The sequence below is a fragment of the Arachis ipaensis genome, chromosome B10 (genome assembly GCF_000816755.2).
Source record: "Arachis ipaensis cultivar K30076 chromosome B10, Araip1.1, whole genome shotgun sequence".
Classification (NCBI taxonomy): Eukaryota; Viridiplantae; Streptophyta; class Magnoliopsida; order Fabales; family Fabaceae; genus Arachis; species Arachis ipaensis.
This window is the reverse complement of record NC_029794.2, coordinates 2,178,819-2,192,587: the sequence shown is the minus strand read 5'-3', so window position 1 is coordinate 2,192,587 and position 13,769 is coordinate 2,178,819. Positions and strand designations below refer to the sequence as shown.

Sequence of the window (13,769 nt, the reverse complement as noted above, 5' to 3'; positions counted from 1 at the left end):
GAAGAACCTGAACTTACAAGAACCAGAAGAAGAGGAATTGCCGTAAAAGAAGGCCTTGATTCTGGACCGAAACAATGGGAATTGAGGCTCTTCTAGAAGTAGGCTTCTGAGGCCACAGAGAACAGAGAAAAGGAGGGAACTGTTTCTTGGTTCAAGAAGTTTTGTTTTAGGTTGGTTACCGAGGCAGTTGCTGCTGCTACAAAGAAAAGAATAATAAACTCCTCCCCAACCCCATTGTCACGGTAAATTTTAGAAGGTTAAATTTAACAGTGTTTGTAGAATTTTCTAGAGTATTTGAGAATGCTCTAGATGGTTCTGGAACGTTCTAGAATGTCCTAGAAGTTCCTGGAATATCCTAGAAGGTTCTAGAAGACCATAGAAGATCATAGAGTATTCTAGAAGAGTGTAGATGTATATAGAAGTATAAAGAGTGGTATGGAATAATCTAGAAATAATTGAAAAGTTGTGGTAGGATAGATATTTGTAAAGAAGGTTCTGGATGATTAATCTGGACCGTTGATTAGATTTGATCTTAACCATCCATTGAGGAGGTGGATGGCTATAAATAGGAGGTAAGAGTTAGTGTAAGGTGTGTGAATCATTTGTAACCACACTTGAGCAATAAAGTGTTCTTCCACCAAAGCTTCCTTTCTCTTGTGTTCTCTTGTATTCTTAGCCTTCTTGCTAAGTATTGAGGGTTAGGCTGACTTGATCTTAGCTCAAGAGGTTGAGTAAGTCCGAGTGCCGGCACGGTAGCGTTGGAGTGTGTCCAAGGCCGTGACAATTTGGTATCCGAGCAAGGTTCGAGAGGGAGCACAAGTGGTTTGTGGGTATGGCTTCAAATATCACCATGGAGCATGTTGAGTCTCAAAGGGGAAGGGATACTATTCCTTCTCAATGGGGAGGCAAGAAGGGCCGTTCTTCAAGTGAGCCTAGAGGTAAGGACTCTAACTTCTTAGAAGAAAGAGTTTCTATGTTGGAAAATGTTCTATCCTCTATGGATGAGCGGTTCCAAAGGATAGAACATGACAAGGAGACCCTCGAGGCTCACGTGTTAGGAGAACTAGATGCTTTCAAAGAAAGCATGCTCCAAATCGAAGAGAAGCTTGAGAATTCCTTGAAGCTATTTGAGGAAGTTCGAGTTTGGTTCGAGGAGGCGAAATCTCGACCAACCATTATAAGGGAGACGACAAAGATTGATCTCCCCAAGCCAAAGCAGTTCAAGGGCGTAAGGGACGCTCGCGAGGTGGAGAACTTCCTATGGCAAATGGAGAGGTACTTCGAAGGCCAAGGGGTGGTCGAAGAAGTAATAAAGGTACGCACTGCAGCTCTCTACCTTTCTGATAATGCTACTTTGTGGTGGAGGAGAAAGTGCGTAGATATGGAAAAGGGTACTTGCAGCATAGCCACATGGGAAGATTTCAAAAGGGAATTGAAAAGACAATTCTGTACCTTGATGAACGAGATCTTTCGACCTTACCTTGATCGGTTTGTAGTGGTCTACTTGGATGACATTGTTGTCTATAGCAATACTTTGGAGGAACATGTAGAACACTTACGAACTGTGTTCAAGATCTTGTGAGAGAACCACCTATATGTGAAGAAGGAAAAGTGTTCCTTTGCAAGGGACGAAGTCCACTTCTTGGGACACATCATTAAAGGTGGAACTCTCTGCATGGATCAAGGAAAGGTGAAGGCTATCAAAGAGTGGGAGCCGCCAAACAAGGTATCTGAATTGAGGTCATTCCTTGGGTTGGCTAATTACTATCGGAGGTTTATCAAGGGATACTCCGCCAAGGCTGCACCATTAACTGATCTTCTCAAGAAAAACCACACTTGGGAATGGTCAAAGGAGTGTCAAAAGGCCTTTGATGAGTTGAAGGCTGCTATCACAGAAGGTCCAATACTAGCACTACCTGACTACTCAAAGGTATTTGAAGTCCACACTGATGCTTCTGACTATGCCATTGGAGGCGTTCTAATGCAAGAAGGACATCCGATTGCCTTTGAGAGTCGCAAGTTGAATGATACAGAGAGGCGATACACCGTCCAAGAGAAGGAGATGACCGCGGTAGTGCATTGTTTGAGAACTTGGCATCACTACTTGCTTGGTTCACACTTTATCGTCAAGACAGACAATGTCGCTACAAGCTACTTCCAAACTCAAAAGAAGTTAAGCCTCAAACAAGCTAGGTGGCAAGACTTCTTGGCTGAGTTTGATTTTGAGTTTGAATACAAGTCAAGCAAGACTAATGTGGTAGCAGATGCGTTGAGTCGCAAGGCTGAATTGGCGACCATTTCTATGGTTGAAGGAGATATTGTGCATACCATCAAGGAAGGGTTGCATCACGATCCATTAGCCAAGAAGTTGGTGGAGTTGGCTAGAGAAGGTAAGACCAAAAGATTTTGGCTAGAAAACGACCTTCTCTACACTAAAGGGAGAAGACTATACGTCCCTAAATGGAAAAATCTAAGAAGAAAATTAGTGAGAGAATGCCACGACACCAAGTGGGCTGGTCACCAAGGTCAGCGAAGGACCTTGGCACTCATTGAATCTTCTTATTATTGGCCCCAAATGAGAGATGAAGTGGAGAGCTATGTGAAGACTTGTCTTGTGTGCCAACAAGATAAGATTGAAAATAAGACACCAAGTGGGTTGTTCGAACCTCTGCCTCCTTCGGAGCGACCGTGGGAAAGTGTCTCTCTAGATTTCATCTCTGCCTTACCAAAGTCCGAGGGGTTTGGATCTATTCTCGTGGTAGTGGATCGATTTTTGAAGTATGCTACCTTTATACCCGCCCCTACTAATTGCACTGCAGAAGAGGCAGCACGACTATTCTTCAAGAATGTGGTGAAATATTGGGGATTTCCTAAAAGCATCATTAGTGATCGAGATCCACGCTTCACAGGACGACTATGGACAGAGTTGTTCAAACTCCTTGGGTCAGAGCTTCATTTTTCAACAAGCTTCCATCCTCAAACCGATGGGCAGACTGAGAGAGTGAATGCCTTACTCGAGTGTTACTTGAGGCATTTCGTAAGCGCTAAACAGAAAGATTGGACAAAACTCCTCGACATTGCTCAGTTTTCATACAATTTGCAAAGGAGTGAGTCTACAGGGAAGAGTCCATTCGAGATCGTGACTGGACAACAACCGCTTACACCTCACTCTCTTCCTTCCCCTTACTCAGGGAAGAGCCCTGGAGCTTATCATATGATTAAGTCTTGGGAAGAACAAGCAGATGTCACTCGTTCTTACCTCGACAAAGCTGCAAAGAGGATGAAGAAATGGGCAGATAAGAAGACGAAGCATGCAAGCTATCAAGTGGGAGACAAGGTAATGATCAAACTTCTTCCACAACAATTCAAAGCCTTTCGCAAGGTTCATAAGGGCTTAATCCGCAAATACGAAGGGCCATTTGAGATCATTGGACGTGTTGGGGAGGTTGCTTACAAAGTACAACTCCCTCCCTCTATGAAGATTCACCCGGTCTTCCATGTGAGTATGCTTAAACCATATCATGAAGACCAAGATGAACCGAGTAGAGGTAACTCGAGTCGTGCTCCGCCTGTGGTGATTAGATCTTTTGACAAAGAAATCGAAGAGACCCTAGCTAATCGCGTCGTGCGACGAAGAGGAGTACCACCAAGTATCCAATACTTGATCAAGTGGAAAGGGCTCCCGATAACTGAAGCTAGCTGGGAAACTCGCGAAGATCTGTGGCAATTCCAAGAACACCTAGAGCGCTATCATGAACAGAACGCGACGAGGACGTCGGCGCATTAGGTGGGGGAGAATGTCACGGTAAATTTTAGAAGGTTAAATTTAACAGTGTTTGTAGAATTTTCTAGAGTATTTGAGAATGCTCTAGATGGTTTTGGAACGTTCTAGAATGTTCTAGAAGTTCCTAGAATATCCTAGAAGGTTCTAGAAGACTCTAGAAGATCATAGAGTATTCTAGAAGAGTGTAGATGTATATAGAAGTATAAAGAGTGGTATGGAATAATCTAGAAACAATTGAAAAGTTGTGGTAGGATAGATATTTGTAAAGAAGGTTTTGGATGATTAATCTGGACCGTTGATTAGATTTGATCTTAACCATCCATTGAGGAGGTGGATGGCTATAAATAGGAGGTAAGAGTTAGTGTAAGGTGTGTGAATCATTTGTAACCACACTTGAGCAATAAAGTGTTCTTCCACCAAAGCTTCCTTTCTCTTGTGTTCTCTTGTATTCTTAGCCTTCTTGCTAAGTATTGAGGGTTAGGCTGACTTGATCTTAGCTCAAGAGGTTGAGTAAGTCCGAGTGCCGGCACGGTAGCGTTGGAGTGTGTCCAAGGCCGTGACACCATGCTTATATTAGAGACAGTGTGGGTGGTTGTGGTGGAGTTACAGTTACGTGCTTTTTCTCTCTCTTTTTTCTTTTTTTCCAATGATTTATTTTGGGGGTTGAAAATGGCAATGTGTGAGGCTATTGTAATCTGTTTCTTCTATATGGACCATACTCTTATTTCTGGGTAGAAAGGGGTGGTCAAATAGAAAGCTCTTTGTATTTTTTGCTCATTTCAAGTTCACCTCAAGTCCTTTCTTTTTTGCAAATTGAAGTCTTCTCTTAAATCAAATTGAGTGCAAGTAAATAGAAGGAGGGAAAAAAAGGTTCATATGAATTGGAGTCTACTCTCTTGTTCATTACGTGTAGATTACTTTGCTTCATTGGTTTTGACAAATCAGAGTACATGGATAAGAAACTATAGATAAAATCTAGAATATCCAAATCTGTACTCCTTTGTGAAGTGATTTCCTGGTTGGTGCTTCATTTAATTTTTATTTTCATTTTTTCTAATAATCCTGCTTACTACATATATATGCTTTGTTTAGACACTTGTGTGTGTGTGTGTGAGAGAGAGAGAGAGAGAGAGAGAGATGGCTAATCAAGAATATTTGAAAAAATACCATTGTTGATACACAAACTATATAAGGCAAGTAGGCAACCCTCTGTTGACTTTTATATACAAGCATCTAGTGTAACTAGTTGGACGAAATGAAGTGATTTGCAGCAAAACCAGCTGAGGCTGTACATAGTTTTCCATTTGCTGAGCTTTCAACGAACTTTACATGATTCAATGACCTCACTAACAGCTTTATGGGTCACTGGAGAAATCATCTTTAAGGCCAAATGAAATTCCTGGAAACAAATATGATTAAAGACTTAATAGTAGTAAAAATATGACTCCAAACATCACTTTCAATAATCCCAATATTTCTTGCTAGCTTCACAGTTTTAAGCCAAGGTAGTTACATCTATTAACAGCTACTTACCACAAATCTTTCCAACACACATGTATATTAAAATGGCAACCTATGTGTTTGCATTAAATAAAAGAAGGTTAAATATCTCATTATCTATCTACTAAAAATAAAAAAAAAAGTACAATATTAATGTGATTCGTGTTTGTAGTGATGAGGTATTGGCGACAACAAACAAATTTAGCAGAATTCGTGACAATTTCAAGTCATTAATTCCCAAGGCTTGGGTGCATGGGGATGTAAGTGCATAATTAAACTACTATCTCTAGCATACTTTCAATTTCTAATAAATTTATTAATTATTACATAGGTGTTGGATTTGGTGGCTACTATGCTAACCATGCAGGAGAAAGAAATAGGATGTCAAATACACTGGTATTTGCCAGCTGTGTTTTCGGTACGCAATGTCTTTTTCAAACTTGTTACAGTTTTTATTTATTTTATCTTATTGCTTAATTGGTGTCACCGACTTAGTCCCTAACTATTAAATTCAGCAATTCATACTGCAATGTGATACCAAAATTGAAGTTTTGTTGAAATATTATAAAAAAGAATTCATATGAAAAGTTGATGAAGGTCTAAAAAAGGTATATGATTTATTGTGTTTTTTATTTTTTTTTATTATCTAATGGCCTTTATCTTTATGAACTGATTTATACTTTTTATTTTTTTTAAAAAAAAATTGTATCTAGTAATATTCTAATACGTGAAAGTTGGTACTAGATTTTTTTACCTGTCAACGAGAACAACACGCATTGGTATTTGGTTGTTTTGATTTGTGTAATCATCAAACAATTCTGCTAGACTCCCTACCGATTGCTACAGATAAAGAGCAAAAGAGATCGAGTATAGTAAAGCTGGTAAATTAACTTTTTCCATTTTCACTTTTATGACATTTTTTGTAAGGTTTCAAATATCGTCCTTATTTAATTTTTTTCCTATATGAATAGGCAAAATACCTGGAAGATATGCTCAAGTATGACTCATTCTATAAATACAACACTCCATTCAAGCCAAGAATACTTAATTTTGCATTTGTGGATACGCTAGAAACAGGAGAACAAGCTCCTGGCTCGTAAGGAATATCTGTATTTGTGTTTTCCTCTTTGAAGTTTTTATCTACATAAACTAACCGCGTCTTATTTAACACAGTAATGATTGTGGGGGTATGGGTGGCAACCTGGATGACAAACTACAAGAAGACGTATAGTTATACAATAAATGTAATTTTCTTTTGCTAAAAAAAAAATAGTACTTCATTTGCCAATGTATATGGTTTTGTTGGTAACCTAAAATATTTATATTTTTCAGGTTAATGATGGTACAAGGATGCGACTTGCGTTGGATTTGATTCTAAAGCCCCACAACTTGATGCTGCATAATGTCATTGACTCTGCTACCAGGAATTAAAATAAGTATAAACAAAAGAATTCAAACAAAAATTAAAAAATCGTAATTGTCATGTAGTCATGTTTAGTTTATATTAACTATTAAGAGTTGTTAGTTTCATCTCTTTTACTTAAAAAATTATTATGCACTATATTTTTTACGGACTCTTTAATGTTTCTGTCTTTAATTTCACTCTAACATTTCGATTCCTTGAACCACTTATGTGTTGTAAGCTAGACAAGTAATGGTTTTAATCAATGTTCTGAAAATCGGTTCGAATTGGCTGGTCGAACCGGTTGAAAAGTGATCCGCTGCGAACAACGACTCGGACAAATGTTAAAACCGGCAATTTCATAAATTGTAATTGAACCGTTGATTCGGCCGAGAACCGTTCGGTCGAACCGAACTGCGACCCGACTGATTTTTTGAATAAGGGAAAAACGAAGAACGCGTTGCTCTGTGCTGTGCCCCTCCCCCTTTCGTTCCTAACTTTCCTTTCTTCATTCATTCTCAAGGTTCTAAAAACCGGTTTGAACCAGCCAATCGAACCGATAGACAAAACGACTCGGGCAGATGCTATAACTGTCATTTTGAAAAACCGTTATAAGACTGTCGAACCGGTCAGTCGAACCGAACCCGGTCTCGGCCAGTTTTCTGATTTTTTGCAAAAAGCCAAAAACGGCATCGCTTGGATTGAACCCTAACCATTACCCAACTCTCACTCCAAAACGGCAAAACGCGCAGCACTCCCCCCATCACCCTCCCAACGCGTTACCCACCTACCCTTCCCCCAACACCCCCTCCTTCGTGATTCACCTCACTCACTCAGAATAGCACGTTCAAAACCCTAGCTTCTTCAACGGTTTTGCCGCCGCCGTCCGTGGTTGTCGGCGCCTCCACTCCTTCCTCCTTCCCCCTGTACCGAACTCATCCTCTTCTGGCTCGGCACGTCGTCCCCATCTCCCATGGCTTCTCTGTTTGAGGATTCAAGCTGCTCGCCGCCGTGCTCTCCGTCAAAGGTTAGTGTCTAAGCATGGCAAAAATCTCCGGCGGGGCGGGTATCCGCGGGGATTTACCCGCCGGGGGGCAGGTATGAGGAGTGATTTATATCCGCGGAGACGGGGGACGGGGCCCCGTATAATAAACGGGGTAGGTCTTCAGCGCCGCCGCTTCTTCTTCTTCCCCGTGTCCGGAACCCAGTAGATCGGCACGTCGTCTTCATCTTCGCCGGCTTCTCGGCACGGAACCCAGGTTAGTGGCTTCTCGTCTTCATCTTCAGTTCTTCACTGAATGTTTAGTCTTGTTCTTGGCTTGAACTTTGAAGCTCTGAAGTTGTTGCTCTTCGATCTTCTTCTTCGGCCTTCTTCTTCAATTTTTGTTCCGTTTTTCTTCAATTCTTCTTCTTGGGTCTTGGTTTGAAGTTTGTTTCTGAATGTATTTGTTGATGGATCTGTAATTAACTAATTACCCAGGTTAGTGTTTTAGTGTTTTCTCTGTTTTCAAATTTATTGTTACTCCGTTTAGTGTTTTCTAATTGCTCGTTGGCTAGTGTTTTCCACTTTTACTGGTTTACTGGTTGCTGATGGCTCCTCATTTTTTTGTTCACATTTGCTAATGGCTTTGATTTGTAGTTGTTGGTTTTGCTTTGATTTGTAGTTGCTGGCTTCTAATTATTGCTGGTTTTGCTGGCTTTGTTTGTTGCTGAATGTTGCTGGTTTTGCTGGCTTTGTTTGTTGCCGATTGCCGTTCGTCGAAGGTTAGTGGCCTACGCTTCTTCTTTTGAAGTTCTGAAATTGTTGTTCAATCATGGTGGTTCCATTTTTCTTGTAATCTTCTGTAATTGGCTGTTGCTGATGGATTTGTCTTGTATTTGCTAGTTGGTGATGGCTGTAATTTTTTTTTTCAAATTTACGGGTGGCTGGCTCTGATAGTCTGATTTAGTTTTTTACTGTATTTGTAATTGCTGGATTTAGGCTGAAATTTTTGTCAAAAACTTTAATAAGAGCATTAACTTGTTTTACTGTTATCACATTCAAGAACTTTAATAAGAGCATTAAGTTCATCAGTTTGTGCTTTTCATCTCACTACAAGAGCTAACTGTGAGGAAACAGTGGATTCTAAGCTGACCACTTTGCTGACTTATTTTATCAACATCTTCTTCCAACTCTTTTGTTTCAAATTTATTGATTCAGTCTGAAATTTTTGTCCAAATTTACTAATGGCTCTGTTTTGCAATTACTAGTTGCTGATGGCTCTTAATTTTTTTGTTCAAATTTACTGATGGCTTTGTTTTGTAATTGCTGGTTTTGATGGGTGAAAGTTTAGTGTTTTGGAATATTTTATAATGTGCTAATGTTTGTAATTGCTGGCTTTGTTTGTAACTGTTGGGTGAGGGTTTAGGGTTTTGTGATTATTGGTTAATGTTTTGGTTTGTTTGTTGCGGAATGCTGTAGGCCGTAGCAAATTTGCAACAAGTTCTTGCAGATTTTGATGATTGATAAATCATGATGCTGGGATTTAATATTTAGATATGTTTTTTTACTATTTAACTTTTGAGTTTGTATTTTGATAAGATCATATGGATTTGGTTGATGATATTTTATGTAGTGTTTTAAATTTTGAAGATATTTTAAAATTTATATTACACTATAATTAAATTTTAGGATGTTTATTTATAATTTTTATTATTCTATTCTAAAACGGTTTTTCCGGTTGAACCACCGGTTAGACCGGTTGGACTAGTAAACCAGTGAACCAGTGACTAGAGCGGTTTGATAACCGGTCCGGTTCTCAGAACCTTGCTCGTGATCTCGTCTCCTCTCCTCTCCACTCCTCCTCAAAGCTCAAACCATTAGTCCCTCTCCTTCTCAAACACCGCTGACCGCCGACCGCCGCCTCCCACCTGATGGCGTCGCAGTCTCGTCTCGTCTCATCTCCACTCCTCCTCAAAGTTCAAACCCTCAGCCCCTTCTATCTCCTTTCCAAACACCGCCGATCGCCGCCTCCCACGACCCAGCGCCGCCTCCCACCTCCCGAGTGGCTCGATCTCTCACTGGTGGTCCCGAACTCACCGTCGCCGGTCGTCGTCTTCTCCTCTTTGCCGTTCGTCTGCCAAATCGCCGGTCTTTGCTGTGGTTTCTGCCTCGGGTAAGTTGATTTCTGAATTTCTGAACTTCTGATTCTGATTTGTGATTAAGGTAATTAGATTTTGAATTTCTGAATTAGGGTAATTAGATTTTGATTTCTGAATTTCTGAACTTCTGATTCTGATTTGTGATTAGGGTAATTAGATTCTGAATTTCTGAATTAGGGTAATTAGATTTTCATTTCTGAATTTATGAACTTCTGATTCTGATTTGTGATTAGGGTAATTAGATTCTAAATGGTGTTCAAGCATTAGCTGAGATGCCTGTTTTCACTATGATTTAATGGGTGTTTTGTTTTCATTTGTTCTAAATTAATTTCATTTTTACATTGCACATAACTCCAACAATGCTACCATATATCCTAAATGAAGACAAGCAAACACATTCATGCAGCATTTTCTTATAGTTAAATTATAATTTTTAATATGTAGGGGTTCCAAGGACTGAGGAGGAACAGAATATTTTTACTTGGATTACAAAAGTTGGGCAAAGGTGATTGGCGTCAAAGGTTAGTGTCACTGCTTATAGGGTTTTTCAGCTCTTCCTTTCATGCTCTGTTTAGTGAGACTGATTTCTGAATGTGAATGGAAATATAATCATTGAATTTGTGTTGTTGAAATTATTGGTTAAAATGGATTTGTTACTCTGCTGCTGCTTTTTTTAATTTCTGAGTATGCTGTGTTTGAGTTTTTTTTTTGATAGATTTATTGATTTCAGGTTTAGGGTGATTATTTGTTGCTGTTTTTTAAATTTTGTTGCTGATTGTTCTTGATTCCTGGCTCTGTTCAATCTGTTGTGCTGTTGATAATGGTGTTTTTGATTGTGTGTATCCTTTGAGAGCTGCTGTTAGTGCAGTGTTGCCTTGCTGATTTCAGTTATGGTTTTTGATTGGGTTTTTGTTGATTATTTGTTGCTGTTTTTGAAATTTTATTGATGAAAATCTTGCCAGCAATTGCTTAGACATGATAGTCTTCAATCTTGCCAACATGCATTATTGGTCCCAAAGGAGGAAGACTATATTGAATGGTTTAAAAATGCTGGCTTCAAAGACGGCAAGCTCAAAAGGATAGGTCCAAAGTGGTACCGTGGTGTGCGGAGGCATGGTTTGATCATGGGTTGCTCTGTGATTGATGTGAAGCCATTTTGTGGAGACTTTCCCCTCAAGGTAATACCTAATTTCTTCATCTCCTTTACTTTATAATGTTTTCTTTAATTTAGTTTGTTATGCAGCTTGGTCCAAAGGTAGAGGATGTGAAGAAGCCTGTGAATCCACTTGTGTTTTTTTCTTGATTAATTCTTTGTGCAATTGAGCTCTATGGCATCAGGAAGGAAGTCGCATCCAGTACGTCCTGACATGTTTCTTGAGACCGTCTCCAAGTTAATGTCAAAGTCATGCTTGTTACATTTTATTCTTTGGTATGAAGCAAATTGGACTAAGATGATATCTTTTATGCACTTTTTTATTGTTTTTGTTGTCTACAGTGAATTTGAACTGTGGCGAGTTTCACCCATGTGATCATCTTATTAAATTAGAGCTTGTGAGTTTATGCTAATTTTGTAAAAGAGCTTATTTGGTTTATGTTTCTTTTGTTGAAAACTTTATTTTCCTGGAGAATTTCTTTGTAAAGATTTTATCATAGTATATGTTACAGCTTATAAATGGAAATCAAATGAGCTCTAACTCTCTAGCATGCTTATGTCTTTCTGTTTGTTTGATTAAAGTGCTTGACTTATGTATTCTTAGGACTGAGTGAACTTATGTCTTCTTCTTAACAAAGCACTTCATTACTGAGATTTGTTTATCTATCACTAGAGAGGCAAAAAGGAATAAGTTGCGGGATTTGTGTCATTTTACTCAATCATTATTCATATACATTATGTAATAAATGTGAAAGTGAATATCCTTCTCTTTCTTTCAACCGTTGACGTTGCTTTTTCATATGACATGCAACTACTTTTTTCCTCACCTTTCACTTCTCCTGTTTCCTTTGTTGTGCATATTTTTTTTAATTATTTTTTTTTGAAAAGAAAAAGATTGCTAGAAGAAGGAATGCACACTTGATTAAGTACCCTGATGCCAAAGTAATAAGCCTTGGAATTGGTGATACTACTGAACCCATTCCTGATGCCATAACTTCTGCAATGTCAAAGGTAAAACTTCAATGTGAATGAAGCTTCTATATTTTTCAAGTGTAGACTTTGAGCACTAATATATGTTTTGCTCCCTCTCTCATGAAAACTGATTAGCATATCTTGTTTTCCATTTATCAGAGATCACATGCATTATCAACCGTAGAAGGATATAGTGGTTAAGGAGCTGAACAAGGTGAACAGGTATGTTGCATTGACATCTTCTAGAGCCTTTTTTGCTTTGCCCATTTTTCATTCTTGTATCCTTCCATACCTACTTTACTCTTTTGTCCTAGTTTCAATTGTAAACATAATTCATTACAATGCTACCTAGAAAATAAGAGGGGCCCATTTTTTTATCCTTGTAGAATTTCAGGAAAGATATTTTGACGTCTTTGTCTTTAGGAGCCTCCAACCACATCCTCATATGTTTGTCTGTTGCATAGTATATGCCTTTTCTCAACTGAAATTTTAGTGTAAAACAAATTTCTCAACTGAACAAATTCACAATTGAAAAATATAGTTACTTCATTTTTTAAATCTGTTATGTTTTTTACTTCATTTTTTAATTCTAATTTGTTTTTTCTTTGTTGCTAACTATTTTCCGTATGAAAAGTTATGATGCTTGGGAATTGAGGCCATCTCTTATCTATGCAGCCACTAAGAAGTGCAATTGCTTCAACATTTTACCGTGATCTTGGCATTGAAGATGATGCCATATTTGTGTCAGATGGAGCCGTTAAGTTGAGCACTGTGATGGATGCCTCGAGAAGAAACTATAAAAAAGACTAAACGGAGGGAAAAAAAGAAGAGAAGAAAAAAGAATGCTTGTGTATATCATCCCTACATGAATTGTACTGTGTAGTATAGTAGTAGTAGTAGTAGGCTTCCTTTGTTAATAAATATAAACATACTTGGAGTAATTTAATTCAAAATCTAACTTTATTTTTTTGCAAGTCATTATGGATGGTAAAATCTTTAGTCAAAAGTATTAGCATAGATTTGGGTACTCATTAGTTGTAATTTGAAAGTTATGTTATATTTGAGCATATCTGCCTTCATGATAACTCATCATAAGACTGCATGATTTCGAAGTTGAGAATGAAAGATTAAAAATAGTTTCGATGAAGTTGAGAATGACATCAATTATATATACCAGGTATTAAAAAGTGCTCTTAACACTTAAGCTAGACCATCTTCAGTGCATGGCCAATTTGGATAAGTATAAACACGCAATTTTTCTCTGTTCCCGCCCTTCTCTGATGGCCAATTTAGACAAGTGTATCATAAGTCCTGTTTTTGGTTCTTTTATTAATCTGCAAATATGCTCTTTCAAATTTAGCACCACAGCAGCCTTATGAAGTTGAATTAAGAAACTATTTTCAGGTGAATCTGATGTCCTTGCCAAACAACATTTCCAAGTGTTCCATATTAAAAAAACTCATTGAAGAATGATCACCCACTATTCATTGACATGATCAATCTAAGAACAGCCACAACATACAATTAAAAAAAAGGGACCAACTAGGTAGTAAAATGAAGAAATAAATACATTAACAGAACAAGATTTTATTCAAAATCAGCGTCAATAACATAATAAAAACAACGTTGACAACATTTATAATGATACGGTCTTATGAACCATCCCTAATTTTTATAAATTGATAGCACAAACACTTGAAATTGAAAGGAAGATATAATCAGCAATTTTAACATGCCTAAATTAAAAATATAATATATAGATTAACCGGAAAACCAGCCGAACCGGGTGGGTTTTTCTAAAGCTCCGATTTTGTCAT

General features: G+C 38.2%; 2 long non-coding RNA genes across 14 annotated transcripts in view; one reads left to right on the top strand and one right to left on the bottom strand.

The window, feature by feature from the left end:
* On the top strand, positions 7,847 to 12,969 carry LOC107623738. 13 transcript variants are annotated; one of them, XR_001616592.2, is made up of 8 exons: positions 7,847 to 7,945; positions 9,423 to 9,841; positions 10,272 to 10,348; positions 10,790 to 11,005; positions 11,071 to 11,256; positions 11,869 to 11,991; positions 12,112 to 12,174; positions 12,628 to 12,969. It is a non-coding gene; the product is annotated as an uncharacterized LOC107623738 (long non-coding RNA). The 13 variants fall into 13 exon arrangements; XR_002356037.1 differs by having other exon boundaries at positions 11,071 to 11,378; XR_002356038.1 differs by having other exon boundaries at positions 11,059 to 11,256.
* Positions 9,404 to 13,769, bottom strand: part of LOC110268027 — an 11,004-nt gene continuing 6,638 nt past the window's right edge. The window contains exon 2 of the long non-coding RNA XR_002356043.1: positions 9,404 to 9,495. This is a non-coding gene — a long non-coding RNA (uncharacterized LOC110268027). The remainder of the gene's footprint in view (positions 9,496 to 13,769) is intronic.